The following is a 13,673-nucleotide window of genomic DNA, read 5'->3' as shown; positions in this document are numbered from 1 at the left end:
GATGCTGGGGTGGGGAGCTGCAGGATGCTGGGGTGGGGAGCTGGAGGATGTTGGGGAGGATGCTGGGGTTGGGAGCTGCAGGATGCTGGGGTTGGGAGCTGCAGGATGCTGGGGTGGGGGGCTGGAGGATGCTGGGGGAGCTGCAGGATGCTGGGGTGGGGAGCTGGAGGATGTTGGGGAGGATGCTGGGGTGGGGAGCTGGAGGATGTTGGGGAGGATGCTGGGGGGGAGCTGCAGGATGCTGGGGTGGGGAGCTGGAGGATGCTGGGGGGGAGCTGCAGGATGCTGTGGTGGGGAGCTGGAGGATGCTGGGTGGGATATTGGGGGGAGCTGAGTGGTCCCTTGATTTCTGATGGTGGCCCTGGGCATAATGCTGGCCTGGCCCAGCCCGGCTGTACGTCAATGTGGCCCCTGAGCCAAAAAGTTTGCCCACCCCTGGTCTAATATCTATGGACTGCTGAGGTGCTGGTTATATATATCTCATTTACTAATGCGAGGAGCAAGAGACCACTAAGTAGGGATAGATAGAAGGTGCCCCCTGTCATAGCCTCTTCTGCCTATCCCTATTTTCTGCCCTGGGCAGGGGCCACATGCGGTAGGCGTCGCCTCTTTTGCCCTCTGGCTGTCCCATAACCAACGTGCAATTTGGGGACCACCGTCAAAACCAGACCTGTACCTGTACTGACGGGACTGCCCTGCTGCAATGTTGATCTTTGCACCTTGCTCAGATTTTGCATCGAACTCCAGGCAAAAACTAATTTTTGAATGAGCATCAAAACGTGCATTTTTGCTCCACTTAGTGCCTCTTAGTTGCACTTCTGTCCAGGGTCTGAGTAAATGATCCCAATACTGTTTCTCTGCCTGGGTGTAGTTATTGGTAGGGAAGGTGTCACATTATGATACGGCAGCCAATCAAAAGATAGCAGAGAGCAATCCAGGGGGTGTTTGGGACTCACACTGCGTTCTTATTATCTGCTGAATCTCCAATGCGAATTTCGGCTCCCAACAGGCGCTCCCTTTTATCGTCCATCCGGTACACTAGGAACACGTACTCAACCGCAAACCTGGACTTCAGATCCAACCGCCACCAGGGCGACTTGTCATCGTTGGTATGGGCACAGGGGTAAATGGACAGATCTGTGAGCTTTATACCGTCAATAGCCGTCTCAGCAACATGTGATGAAATGAAAGTTGAACTCTGCGCCACTTCTCCTCGTCTCGCCAAGTTGACTCCTAAAGAATAAGAATGGTCGGTGCTGCATTGAAGTCAAACCTGTTCCAGCCCTGGGAGCCCTTACCTTTATAATCAGCTGACTCCTCCCCATAGACTTCTACCTCCCTGAGCTGGAGATACTCTGCGGAATGGCGGATGAGCACAGTGACATAATAACCCGCCATTCCCTCGCAGGGCACAGTGATGGAGCCGGTGGAGACTTCAGTGATGGTGCCGCACCTGGGGGGAATGAACCCACCAAATGGAAAGATTTATATTAAAACAATAACCCAACAAAAAGGAATCTCATTGGCTTAGCCTTGTGTTTATCTGCCCTGTGCCTATTTAAGATGCCCATCTGCTCCTTTTTTCTCTCACTACATTACCAGTAGCAAGGTTTATGTTAAAGGAAAACTATACCCGCCAACAATTTATGGCTCCTTTCATTTCTACAGACCTGGTAAAGGAGACAGGTCCTGCCCAGCTAGAGATTTGGGGAAATTATTTCCATCTGTTCTTAGTGAGAAAAAAAAGAAGGAATATTTCACCCAGTATTAAATCTGAAACCTCTGAACCCCTTTGTAAGAAAGGAGATGTTTTACATGGAGTCAATGCGCTCAGTTCTAGCAGCAGTAGAACCAGAAGCCTTCTTATCCGCCAAAGACCTATACATACCAATTCATCACAAAGACCAACAATTTCTAAGATTTGCCATCACAGAATGCCACTACCAATTTGCAGCCCTACCATTCGGGTGCCCCACAAGGTTCACCAAGATACTAGCCCCGCCCATAAGCTACATCAGAGACCTAGGAATTCTGATCATTTCATGCTTAGATAACCTACTGATCCCAGCATCGGACTTCGACACTGCAGTGCCACACACAAAGCTCACCCTACAGGTACTTCAGAAACACGATGACTCTAAGCCAGTCAGATAATCAAATTTCTCAGCATAACCCTATACACCCAACAGGCCAAGGTGTTCCTAACACTTGACAAGGCTGGACATCAATCAGATGCAGTGCAACAGATGAGCAGGTTAAAGTCCGTGTCAGTGGAGGACTACCTCAGGCTACTAGGTTATATGGTAGCCTCATTAGAAGCCTTACCCTACGGAATGCTCCACATGAGAGAACTGCAACTAGATTTTCTAAAATTTTTGGAGAAAGACAGCCAAAACCTGGCCCAGCAAATACCTCTACTGACCAGATGCAGCCTTACGTGGTGGACAAGAATCTTACTATGGACTTACTGTGGCAACTTCTGATAACAGATGCTTGTTTGTATGGCTGGGGATGGCAGTAATGGCTCATGGACTTGCTAGGGATGATGGACACCACAGGATGCAACACTGACCATCAACATATTGGAAATATGGCTGAACCACAATGCAGTCTTTATGTGGTCTCACATACTGAAGTCAAAACCACTACTCCTACAGTTGGACAATGTCGCCACCGTGGCATACATTGACAAGCAGGAAGGTATTGGCAGCAAGCAAACGTTCCAGCAATTTCAGCAATGTCTATTCCAGTAATATTCAGTTGGTAGGTGGACTACGTAAGCAGGGAGAACGGTGTCTCCACTCCAAAGTCTTTACGGAGATGGGAATGTCCAGGCATTGACCCACCTCACACAAGAACCACACGTTTATTGTTCAAAAAGTAAGGTTACAAAGGCAGCCTTTCTGGATGAGCTAGTGATACCTTGGGACTTCAGTTTGGTCTACGACTCCCTAATGGCGTCCCTACTTACCGATTCTACCCAGGATTGTAGCAAAATTCAAGCAGGATAGAATGCACATGATACTAAATGCCCCAGCCAATCTCTTGATCAATGAATCCTTAAAAATGAAGTAAAGAGATTTGGCAATCACAGAGTTGAGCTCTTTCAGTACTGAAGACCATCCAGTCCTGGACTGTTTACCTCTACATGTTTTTCGATTACATGTTTTAGTCACTTTTGAATTTCCCGCTAAGTCACCTATTCATCAATAGTTATATTATTACAACTGAGTCTATGAAAAAAATTAACCTTCATTAACTGGTTCCTCAGTAACAGTTCAGAACTAGTGATGAGCGAATTTTTTCGCCAGGCATGGATTCGCAGCGAATTTCCACATTTCGCCATTGGCGAATTGTTTCACGAAACTCCTGTGAAAGTTTGCAGCAGAAAAATTTACCGCGAGGAATTTTTTTCGACGCGCTTCAAATTGGGTGCGGCCTCGTCAAAACGGGTGCGGTCATGTCAAACTGGGCGTGGCCATGTCAAAATGGGCGCGGGCGCCTAAAAATGGGCGTGTAAAAAAAAATAGATAAAATAGACAAAAAAATTGCAGCGGGCAACAAAAAAAAGACGCAGGCAACAAAAAACTCATGCGACAAATTTTCGCGAATTTTTCCTTGTTTTGCAAATTTTCTTGCCGTTTCGCGAATTTTATGGCAAAGCAAAACAGGACAGATTCGCTCATCACTATTCAGAACCTCTGCTTTTTTCCCTGCTTTCATCAACCAATTGACCCAGTGGAGATCCAACTTTATTCACTGTACAGTTCCATTTGCTCCTTCCTCATTCTATCTCTCTCACTTCCTGGTTACAGCCCACCTTCCCAGCCTGCCTCTCTATCTTAAAGGTACATTGTAACTTAAACATGCAAACATTACATCATCCCTTTTTTTTTTTTTTTTTGCATTAACTTCAACATTAACACAACAGAGTATCCAACATGGAGTAACACAGCATATATGTAACTCAAGATTAAACATAGATTAAATCTCTTCAATCAGTCTTGATGTAGGGCACCTTGGCCTTCTGGGATATCGTCTCATTGGACATGGCTCCTCATTTTCCTGAGGCCCACTATCTCCCTTTTGTGAGGAACAGAGTACTCTCTGTTGTTCCATTGTTTGTCTGAGGCATGCTCAATGGTAAGGGAGCCACCTTAAAGTGTGAAGCATTGTGGGTCATGCTGTGTCCATCACATGTGGCTGTGACCATGTTTCCTTTTCATGCAGTGACCCTGTATGGAGTAGGGTTGTATGTTGATGAGGTTTTGTTATGTCTCTTTTGTAAGACAACCACTATGTCATTCTTTTGGGCAGAAGAATATTGAGCATGGCGTCTTTGATCTGCATAGTGTTTCATTTTTTCTTTATTTTTGAAATCTGTGTTTCTTATGTATGAGTCCCTTTTTGGTTGTAGCAGTAATCTCTGGAAGGTGAGTGTGAATTGGTCTGTTGAAGATAAGCTGTGCTGGAGATACATTGGTTGTTGAATGGGGTGTGTTTCTGTAGTTGAGTGCTCATGAATCTTTCAACAATTCCATTGGCCTGTGGCCAGAGTGGAGTTATTTTCCTGTGTTTGAATCCAAGGTATCCAGCAAATTGTTGAAATGCATGTCCATTGAATGGAGGACCGTTATCTGTCTTAACTACCCGAGGTATACCATAGACTAAAAATATACTGCCCAGAGAAGGTAATACACTAGCAAATGACATTGATAAAATAAAAGAAATTTCTGGATAGCGTGAATATTCGTCCATGACAACAAGGATATATTGACTGTTTGGTAATGTACCATAAATATCTATTGCAATTTCATCCCAAACATTTGATGGCAGCTGAGACATCTGTAGTGGTTCAGGCCTGGAAGTATTGGTTACCAGCTGGCATGCTGAACGGTGTTTTATAGTATTCTCTCCATGCTGGGAAACCAGATTTTTTCTCTCAGGAGTTTTTTTGTGCTAACAATTCCAAGATGGCCTTCATGAGCAATGTTTACAATGGTTTGGCCAAGACATCTAGGAGCTACAAGTTTAGTTCCCCTGAGAATAAGATAATCCTTAGTGATGTTCTCCCTTGACAGTAGAGAAAGATTCAGCTCATGAATATCTACTTCAGTATCTGGAAATTTGGCTCTCTGAATTTCATGTCACTTGTTGGTTTGAATTATTTTTATTAATGCTAGAAGAGTTTTGTCTTGTTTTGTCGCTTCCACAAACATGTCCATTGTAAGTGCCTTTGGTACAGCATGGGCTGCCATAAAGTTAATATATTCCTCCGCAATGGACTTAAGAGAGTCTTTAGATGCAGTTGGATGGCGTGAAATATAGTCAGCAGGATTGTTATTTTTCCCTGGTCTGTGAACTATTTTGTAGTCATATCCTTGTAAGCGTAGGCCCCATCTTTCAATGCGTGCAGGCATTTCTGCTCTTGGATTTCCAAAGATGGTGATGAGCGCCTGATGATCTGTAATTATCGTGAATGGTGCTCCATAAATAAACAAGTGAAAGTGCTCGCATCCCCAGACAACAGCCAAACTTTCTTTTTCCGATTGGGAATATTTCATTTCTGTGGTTGTTAAACTTCTGCTTGCGTATGAAATGATGTGTGGGGACGGGTTATCCTGTTTATACTGGACAAGAATCGCTCCTAGTCCTACTGGACTTGCATCTACAATTAGTTCAGTTCTTAATAGAGGATCAAAGTTAGCCATGGTGGTCGTGGAGCTAAGTTGTCGCTTAATTGCATGAAATGATTCTTGATGTGACCACTGAAAAATACATCCTTGTTTGGTGAGATCTCTCAAAGGTGCACTGATTGTAGAAAAATCTTTAATGTATCTAGAACAGTAACTGGCCATTCCAAGAAATGAACAAATTTCATTAGCATCTTGTGGAGTGGAGGCCAGTTTTATTGCCTGTACCTTTTTTGGGTCAGGTTGCATCCCTGCTGCAGAAAATGTGTGCCCGTAGAATTCTAGTGTTGCCTTGTTGAATTCACATTTTGCCTTATTGAGTGTAAGTCCTTGAGTTGATAAGCTCTCGAGTACTGCCTGCAAGGCAGAGTTATGCAGACTGTGTTTTCCCAAAAATCAGTATATCATCACTGTAATTAAGTGCATTTTGGATGTGTTAAATCACTCCTTTTATGGCCTCTTGGAAGATTTCGGCTGCAGGACAAACACCAAAGCTTAGCCGTTTGTATCTTCGTAGGCCAACATGTGTTGAGAATGTAGTTATATACCTAGATTCAGGACTGAGTTCCAGTTGGTGATATCCTTTGTTAAAATCCAGTTTAGAAAATACACTTGCTCCATTTAGTAGGTGAATTATGTCATTGACGTTGGAGAGATGTGCCGTTCTCTTTGTATAGCCACATTAGGGAGGCGCATATCTACACAGAGTCGGACCTTGCTTGGGTCTTTTGGTTTGGGTATAGCCACTATAGGAGACACCCATGGGGTAGGACCAGAAACTGTTTCAATGATGTCTTGCTCTTCCATGGACTGGAGTTCCTCCTCTATTTGTTTTCTTAAATGGAAAGGGATTCGTCTGTGCGCTTGTGCAACTGGACAAACAGTTTCATCAATGTGCAAATGTACTTGAAAGTTTGCTAGTTTTCCCAGTCCACTGAAAAGATTAGAATATCTATCAATCAAAGTTTGTACTTCTGAGTCTGTCTGGTTATCAACAGTGTGAACTATGTGGATAAGTTCAAGACCTAAAGCCGTGTGGTAGCTGAGAAGGCACCCCCCAGATCCTACCAGTACAAAGAAAGCGGTGGTAAGTTGTTTGTCTTTATAGCGAACTTCACAGTCAAATTTTCCAACTGTGGGCAGTGGCGTTTGGGACCCATAAGGAAAGATTTTGCTTTGTACAGGTTCCAAGACAGGTCACATTTTCAATGAGTTGTATGTATAGGTGTCAATGATGTTAACAGAAGCGCCTGTATCAATGGTAAAGGCAGTTGCAGTGTCAAGTAAGTACAATGTTATGGTAGGAGAGCACGCAGGTTGTTTTGTAGATGTGATGAATACAAAGTCATCATGGATTGGTGATGGATTGTCTTCTGAATTTGGTTGTATATATTTGATCTGAGCTGACTTGTGTGTGCCTGATGTATGCTGAGATGCTGTGGGGACAGAACGACAAACTGAAGCAAAGTGATTGAATTTTCCACAATTAGTGCATGTCTGGCCCATAGCAGGGCATGCACCTTGGTGGGGAAAGTTTCTTCCACAGCGACAGCATTTCTTTAAAGGAACAGTAACACCAAAAAATGAAAGTGTATAAAAGTAACTAAAATATAATGTGCTGCTGCCCTGCGCTGGTAAGAGTTGTGTGTTTACTTCAGAAAGTCTACTATAATTTATATAAATAAGCTGCTATGTAGCCATGGGGGCAGCCATTCAAAGGAGAAAAGGCACAGGCACATAGCCGATAACAGAGAAAACACCATTGTATTCTACAGAACTTATCTGTTATCTGCTATGTAACCTGTGCCTTTTCTCCTTTTTCCCAGCTTGAATGGCTGCCCCCGGGGCTACACAGCGGGGTATTTATATAAACTATAGTAGGGTTTCTGTAGCAAACACCCCAGCTGTACCAGTGCAGGAATGGCTGCCCCCGGGGCTATACAGTGGGGTATTTATATAAACTATAGTAGGGTTTCTGTAGCAAACACCCCAGCTGTACCAGTGCAGGAATGGCTGCCCCCGGGGCTACACAGCGGGGTATTTATATAAACTATAGTAGGGTTTCTGTAGCAAACACCCCAGCTGTACCAGTGCAGGAACGGCTGCCCCCGGGGCTACACAGCGGGGTATTTATATAAACTATAGTAGGGTTTCTGTAGCAAACACCCCAGCTGTACCGGTGCAGGAATGGCTGCCCCCGGGGCTACACAGCGGGGTATTTATATAAACTATAGTAGGGTTTCTGTAGCAAACACCCCAGCTGTACCAGTGCCGGAATGGCTGCCCCCGGGGCTACACAGCGGGGTATTTATATAAACTATAGTAGGGTTTCTGTAGCAAACACCCCAGCTGTACCAGTGCAGGAATGGCTGCCCCCGGGGCTACACAGCGGGGTATTTATATAAACTATAGTAGGGTTTCTGTAGCAAACACCCCAGCTGTACCGGTGCAGGAATGGCTGCCCCCGGGGCTACACAGCGGGGTATTTATATAAACTATAGTAGGGTTTCTGTAGCAAACACCCCAGCTGTACCAGTGCCGGAATGGCTGCCCCCGGGGCTACACAGCGGGGTATTTATATAAACTATAGTAGGGTTTCTGTAGCAAACACCCCAGCTGTACCAGTGCAGGAATGGCTGCCCCCGGGGCTACACAGCGGGGTATTTATATAAACTATAGTAGGGTTTCTGTAGCAAACACCCCAGCTGTACCGGTGCAGGAATGGCTGCCCCCGGGGTTACACAGCGGGGTATTTATATAAACTATAGTAGGGTTTCTGTAGCAAACACCCCAGCTGTACCAGTGCAGGAATGGCTGCCCCCGGGGTTACACAGCGGGGTATTTATATAAACTATAGTAGGGTTTCTGTAGCAAACACCCCAGCTGTACCAGTGCAGGAATGGCTGCCCCCGGGGTTACACAGCGGGGTATTTATATAAACTATAGTAGGGTTTCTGTAGCAAACACCCCAGCTGTACCGGTGCAGGAATGGCTGCCCCCGGGGCTACACAGCGGGGTATTTATATAAACTATATTAGGGTTTCTGTAGCAAACACCCCAGCTCTACCGGTGCAGGAATGGCTGCCCCCGGGGCTACACAGCGGGGTATTTATATAAACTATAGTAGGGTTTCTGTAGCAAACACCCCAGCTCTACCGGTGCAGGAATGGCTGCCCCCGGGGCTACACAGCGGGGTATTTATATAAACTATAGTAGGGTTTCTGTAGCAAACACCCCAGCTGTACCGGTGCAGGAATGGCTGCCCCCGGGGCTACACAGCGGGGTATTTATATAAACTATATTAGGGTTTCTGTAGCAAACACCCCAGCTGTACCAGTGCAGGAACGGCTGCCCCCGGGGCTACACAGCGGGGTATTTATATAAACTATAGTAGGGTTTCTGTAGCAAACACCCCAGCTGTACCAGTGCAGGAATGGCTGCCCCCGGGGCTACACAGCGGGGTATTTATATAAACTATAGTAGGGTTTCTGTAGCAAACACCCCAGCTGTACCAGTGCAGGAATGGCTGCCCCCGGGCTACACAGCGGGTATTTATATAAACTATAGTAGGGTTTCTGTAGCAAACACCCCAGCTGTACCAGTGCAGGAATGGCTGCCCCCGGGGCTACACAGCGGGGTATTTATATAAACTATAGTAGGGTTTCAGTAGCAAACACACCAGTTTTACCAGTGCAGGGCAACAGTGCATTATATTTCAATTACTTTAAAGCTCTTTCATTTTTTGGTGTTACTGTTCCTTTAATGAGTCTGTCCCTTTGTGGATTTTGCTAGTATGTTCAAGGTGACACACATGTTCATCAGTGCCTTTTTCTATGGCAGCGGCTTGTTGCTCTGAGATCTCAAGAGCAGGAGCCATTTTGAGCAGCTCTTGCAAGGTGCAATCATCCTGTAGTACTTTACGTCTTATTTTGCAAGAAGTGCACGATACAATAACTTGTGTCGTAATTTCATCATCCACATCTGTAAAAGAGCAGCTTTGAGCTAATTCTCTTAATCGTGTGGGTAGTTGTTTAGTTATTCTGAATTTGTATCTTTCATATCTGACATTTGTTTTAGGGCTGAAGTAGTCAGAGAGAGCTTTGGAGCATTTAGTGTAATTGTCAGTGCTGTCAGTAGGCAGGGTACAGTAAATATACAGCAGAGCCAGCGTAATGAAGTAACAGGGATTTCTTTCTTTTATCCTCATTATTATATACACAGCCTTCATGAGATTTTCAAAATGTAGTAACCATTTTTTCCAGTTTTGTGCCGGATTATTTGTATCAGACATGTCAAAGCTGGGGAATGTGAGCAGCTGCTGCGCCATTTTGTGTTCACTTTCAGTAGGGAAAGGTGAAAGTTGCTTATATTATGATGTTGCTGATATATAAAATGCAGAATATTGCTGAACTACTGTATGTGCAGCAATGATGATATTTTGTGGCTGATGTGACTTTGGACAGGAGCTCTTAGTAACTTAGTTCCTTATATACAGTTGTGTTTTATATCAGAGTACTCACTTTGCAGGGTTTAATTTCCTTTTCCTCTTCACCAGTTGTTATGTCTGAATATCTCTGTGTATGCTTACAATAAGGAATATTACACTGCCCGATCAAGATCTGGCCGATTTCAGGCCAGATATCGGTCGGGCAGGCCCGTCGGTAGTGCCCATACACGGGCCGATTAGCTGCCGAATCGCTCTAAGGGACCCATATCGGCAGCTAGAATCGGCCTGTGTATGGGGACCTTAAGGGTCCCACTCCTTGTCTAATAGCTTTTTAATATGCTTTATTGGCCTATTTGTACCTAATATAAGTCTTGGATGTCCCGGCTAACTTGAATATTTCATAGAAGAGAAGACAAAAGAAAGAAAAAGAGAGTAAAGAAGATAAAGGGAGGTTTTTGGAACTTACACTGGGTTGTTACCGTATTTTTCGGACCATAAGACGCACTTTTTTTCCCCCAGAAGTGGGGGGAAAAAGTCCCTGCGTCTTATGGTCCGAATATAGCCTACCGATATACTTAAAAAAAATGTTTTTACTTGACCGTGTGGTCTCCGCAGGGCCCTCCTCTATTTGCCGGCGCTTAGCTATGGCGCTGTGCGCATGCAGAATGACGCGCATGCCCATACGCATGCGCGTCATTGTGCATGTGCCAGAGCTAAGCGCCGGTAAATAGAGGAGGGCCCTGCGGAGACCACACGGGCAAGTAAAAACATTTTTTTTAAGTATATCGTTAGGCTATATGCTGGTACAGATGGGGGCAATATGTTGGGTGAAATATGTTGGGTGCTGCTGGTACAGGTGGGTGAAATATTTTGGGTGCTGCTGGTACAGGTGGGTGAAATATGTTGGGTGCTGCTGGTACAGGTTGGGTTTTAATGCACATAAAATATTTTAGGACACTTTGTTTCAGAATCTTTTTTTCTTCATTTCCCTTCCCAAAAAATTGGTGCGTCTTATGGTCCGAAAAATACGGTAATATCCACTGAATCTCCAACACGAATCTCAGATCCTAACAGGTGCTCTTTGTGTTCATCCAGCCTGTGCGCTATGACCACCTTTTGGACCTTGTATCTCTTTTTCATGTCCAGTCGCCACCAAGTCAAGTTGTAATTATCGGTGTGGGCACAGGGGTGAATAAACAGATGGGCCATTGCAATGTTATAAACAGATGCTACTCCAGGATATGCAGACAGGTAGGTACAAAATGCTATTAGGCTACAAATGACGTGGTTTACCCACTGGCCTGATGTGCCTATACCTGATATGTCATTATTTTGGAAATACAAAAGTATATATACTTGATTATTTTATTCTGGCAAAAAAGTATTTTTATGCTCACAGAATTAATTTTGTGCTGACAAAATAAGTTTTCCGTTTTTCGTGCCTATGGAATATACATTGTTGCCATTCTGTTAGCAGAAAATGAATTCTATGAGCACAAAAATAATTTTGTAGTCACATAAAATGCTGTACAAGTTACACAGTACAATGTATACGATCAGGGCCGCCATCAGAAATCACGGGGCCCCTCACAACAAAATTTTCGGGGCCCCCCTCCCACATGGCCCCTCCCATCAGTACAAAGGACACACAGACATAAAAAGTATCACGGTCCCCCTAACAGTGCCCCCCTAACGCTATGCTATGCTGCCCTGGACCCCCAATACACAGTGCCCCCAATTGCCCCCATTCACAGTGCCCCCAATTGCCCCAAAGACAGGGCCCTTACCTCAAAGACAGGGCCCCCAATTTCCCCCATACACAGTGCCCCCAATTGCCCCAAAGACAGGGCACCCCTCAAAGACAGGGCCTCCAATTGCCCCAAAAGACAGGGCCCCCAATTGCCCCCAAGACAGGACTCCCCCAAAGACAGGGACCCCCCGAAGACAGGGACCCCCAAAGACAGTCTTCTTTGGCTTCTCCTTCGGCGGCGGCGTCTTCTCCATCGTCTTCTCCATCGCGACTTCAGACTCCTCCGAGAGACAGGCCCTTTTATAAGGTTGCGCCCTGTGCATAGTGACGTCACGCTACGTACGGGGCGCAACCAATCGGATTAGCCGCTGACCACCAATGAAATTTAAGATGCTCAATGTTAAGGTGGACTGGGCCAGTATTTGATTAAAGGGGGCCTCAGCTAACCAGAAAAGTTAAGCACGGCTGGACCACCCTTTAAAGAAGAAATTCTCCGTGCCCAGGATGACTGTTCCCCCCCTGATGGCGGCCCTGTATATGATTGGAAATTGCTAAGAGAGTACTGGGCTTCTCTGTAGCTGAGTAGTGTGGGGTAATGACTTCAGAGGGGCATTAAACACACGGCATGAAGCATTACCATGGGGGCATTTGGCTCCATTTGGCTGTTACTGACTGATACTAGGGGCCAAACAGGGATTGTATGATTGGTGTTTGCCTGTGAGTTTTATTCAGTCTAAATGTAAACGTAACAGAAGAAAATCCTTATTGAATAATAACTATTTTTTACTTATTATGTGCAGATCATTGTCCCTCCTGTACCTTTCTGATTTGTAGATTCCTTCCCATAAACCTCCACTTCACAAAGAGTGAGATATTCCCTGCGGCCGGGAATCACCACACTCACATAGCGACCCTCCATCCCATTACAGCACAGAGTGATGGCGGCTTGGGAGACATTTGTGACTGTACCACACCTGAGGATACAGACAATTATGCGATTGGTCTGTTGTTCAGAAATCGTTTTGGTGACAACATGGTCAAAGGTCTCAGTTGATGAAAAGGTCCCAGCAACATTCAAGTGATTGGGTTATCAGAGATCAACACAAAGATCTTTTTGCTAAGTTGTTAATCCTTAGGGTTACGTAGGCAACAAATAGATACCCATATAAGAAAGGTAAACTATTCTTTTTTAGACACATTATAGTCAAGTGTAATTCCTACAGCAAAGAATGCTTGTTTGGAGAGGGAATTTGCAGGGGCGGGCCTGGTTAGTATCTGGATGAGAGACCACCTGGGAATACCGGGTGCTGTAGGCTTTTGCATTTTGCCATTCTGGCCAGCAGGAGGCAGTCTTCTCTATGCTTTTCTGGCAGTGTTTTATGGGGGAGGCAGTGTTTTATGGGGGAGGCTTCCTGAGTCGCACCTCATCTCTATTGTAGTCATTGGTTCCAACAGTGATTTATTTCAGTCTCTAATTCATTCACAAGTGTCTGTGTTTCTAGGGTTGGGCACATAAGGGGACAGTCTGAGCCTTGGGGAGAGGGGATTGGGGTCCTGGGGTTACTGGGCAGTATCAGGGTACAAAACAGGAGGAATTATGAAGAATTATGAATTTAGCAACAAGTACATGGTCAGTAAATATGAAATACTGGCCCTGCCCTGCGCTGGTGTCGTCCCAACTAGTTCAGTGAAGTAGCAGCCCTGTGGCACCCTTATGTGTTACTGGGTGCAGACAAGTCACCCTTCCCACTCACAGACAGCACAGAAAGGGGGTAATTGGGAC

This window comes from Xenopus tropicalis, chromosome 6 (assembly GCF_000004195.4).
Source record: "Xenopus tropicalis strain Nigerian chromosome 6, UCB_Xtro_10.0, whole genome shotgun sequence".
Taxonomy (NCBI): Eukaryota; Metazoa; Chordata; class Amphibia; order Anura; family Pipidae; genus Xenopus; species Xenopus tropicalis.
This window is presented reverse-complemented; position numbering follows the sequence as displayed.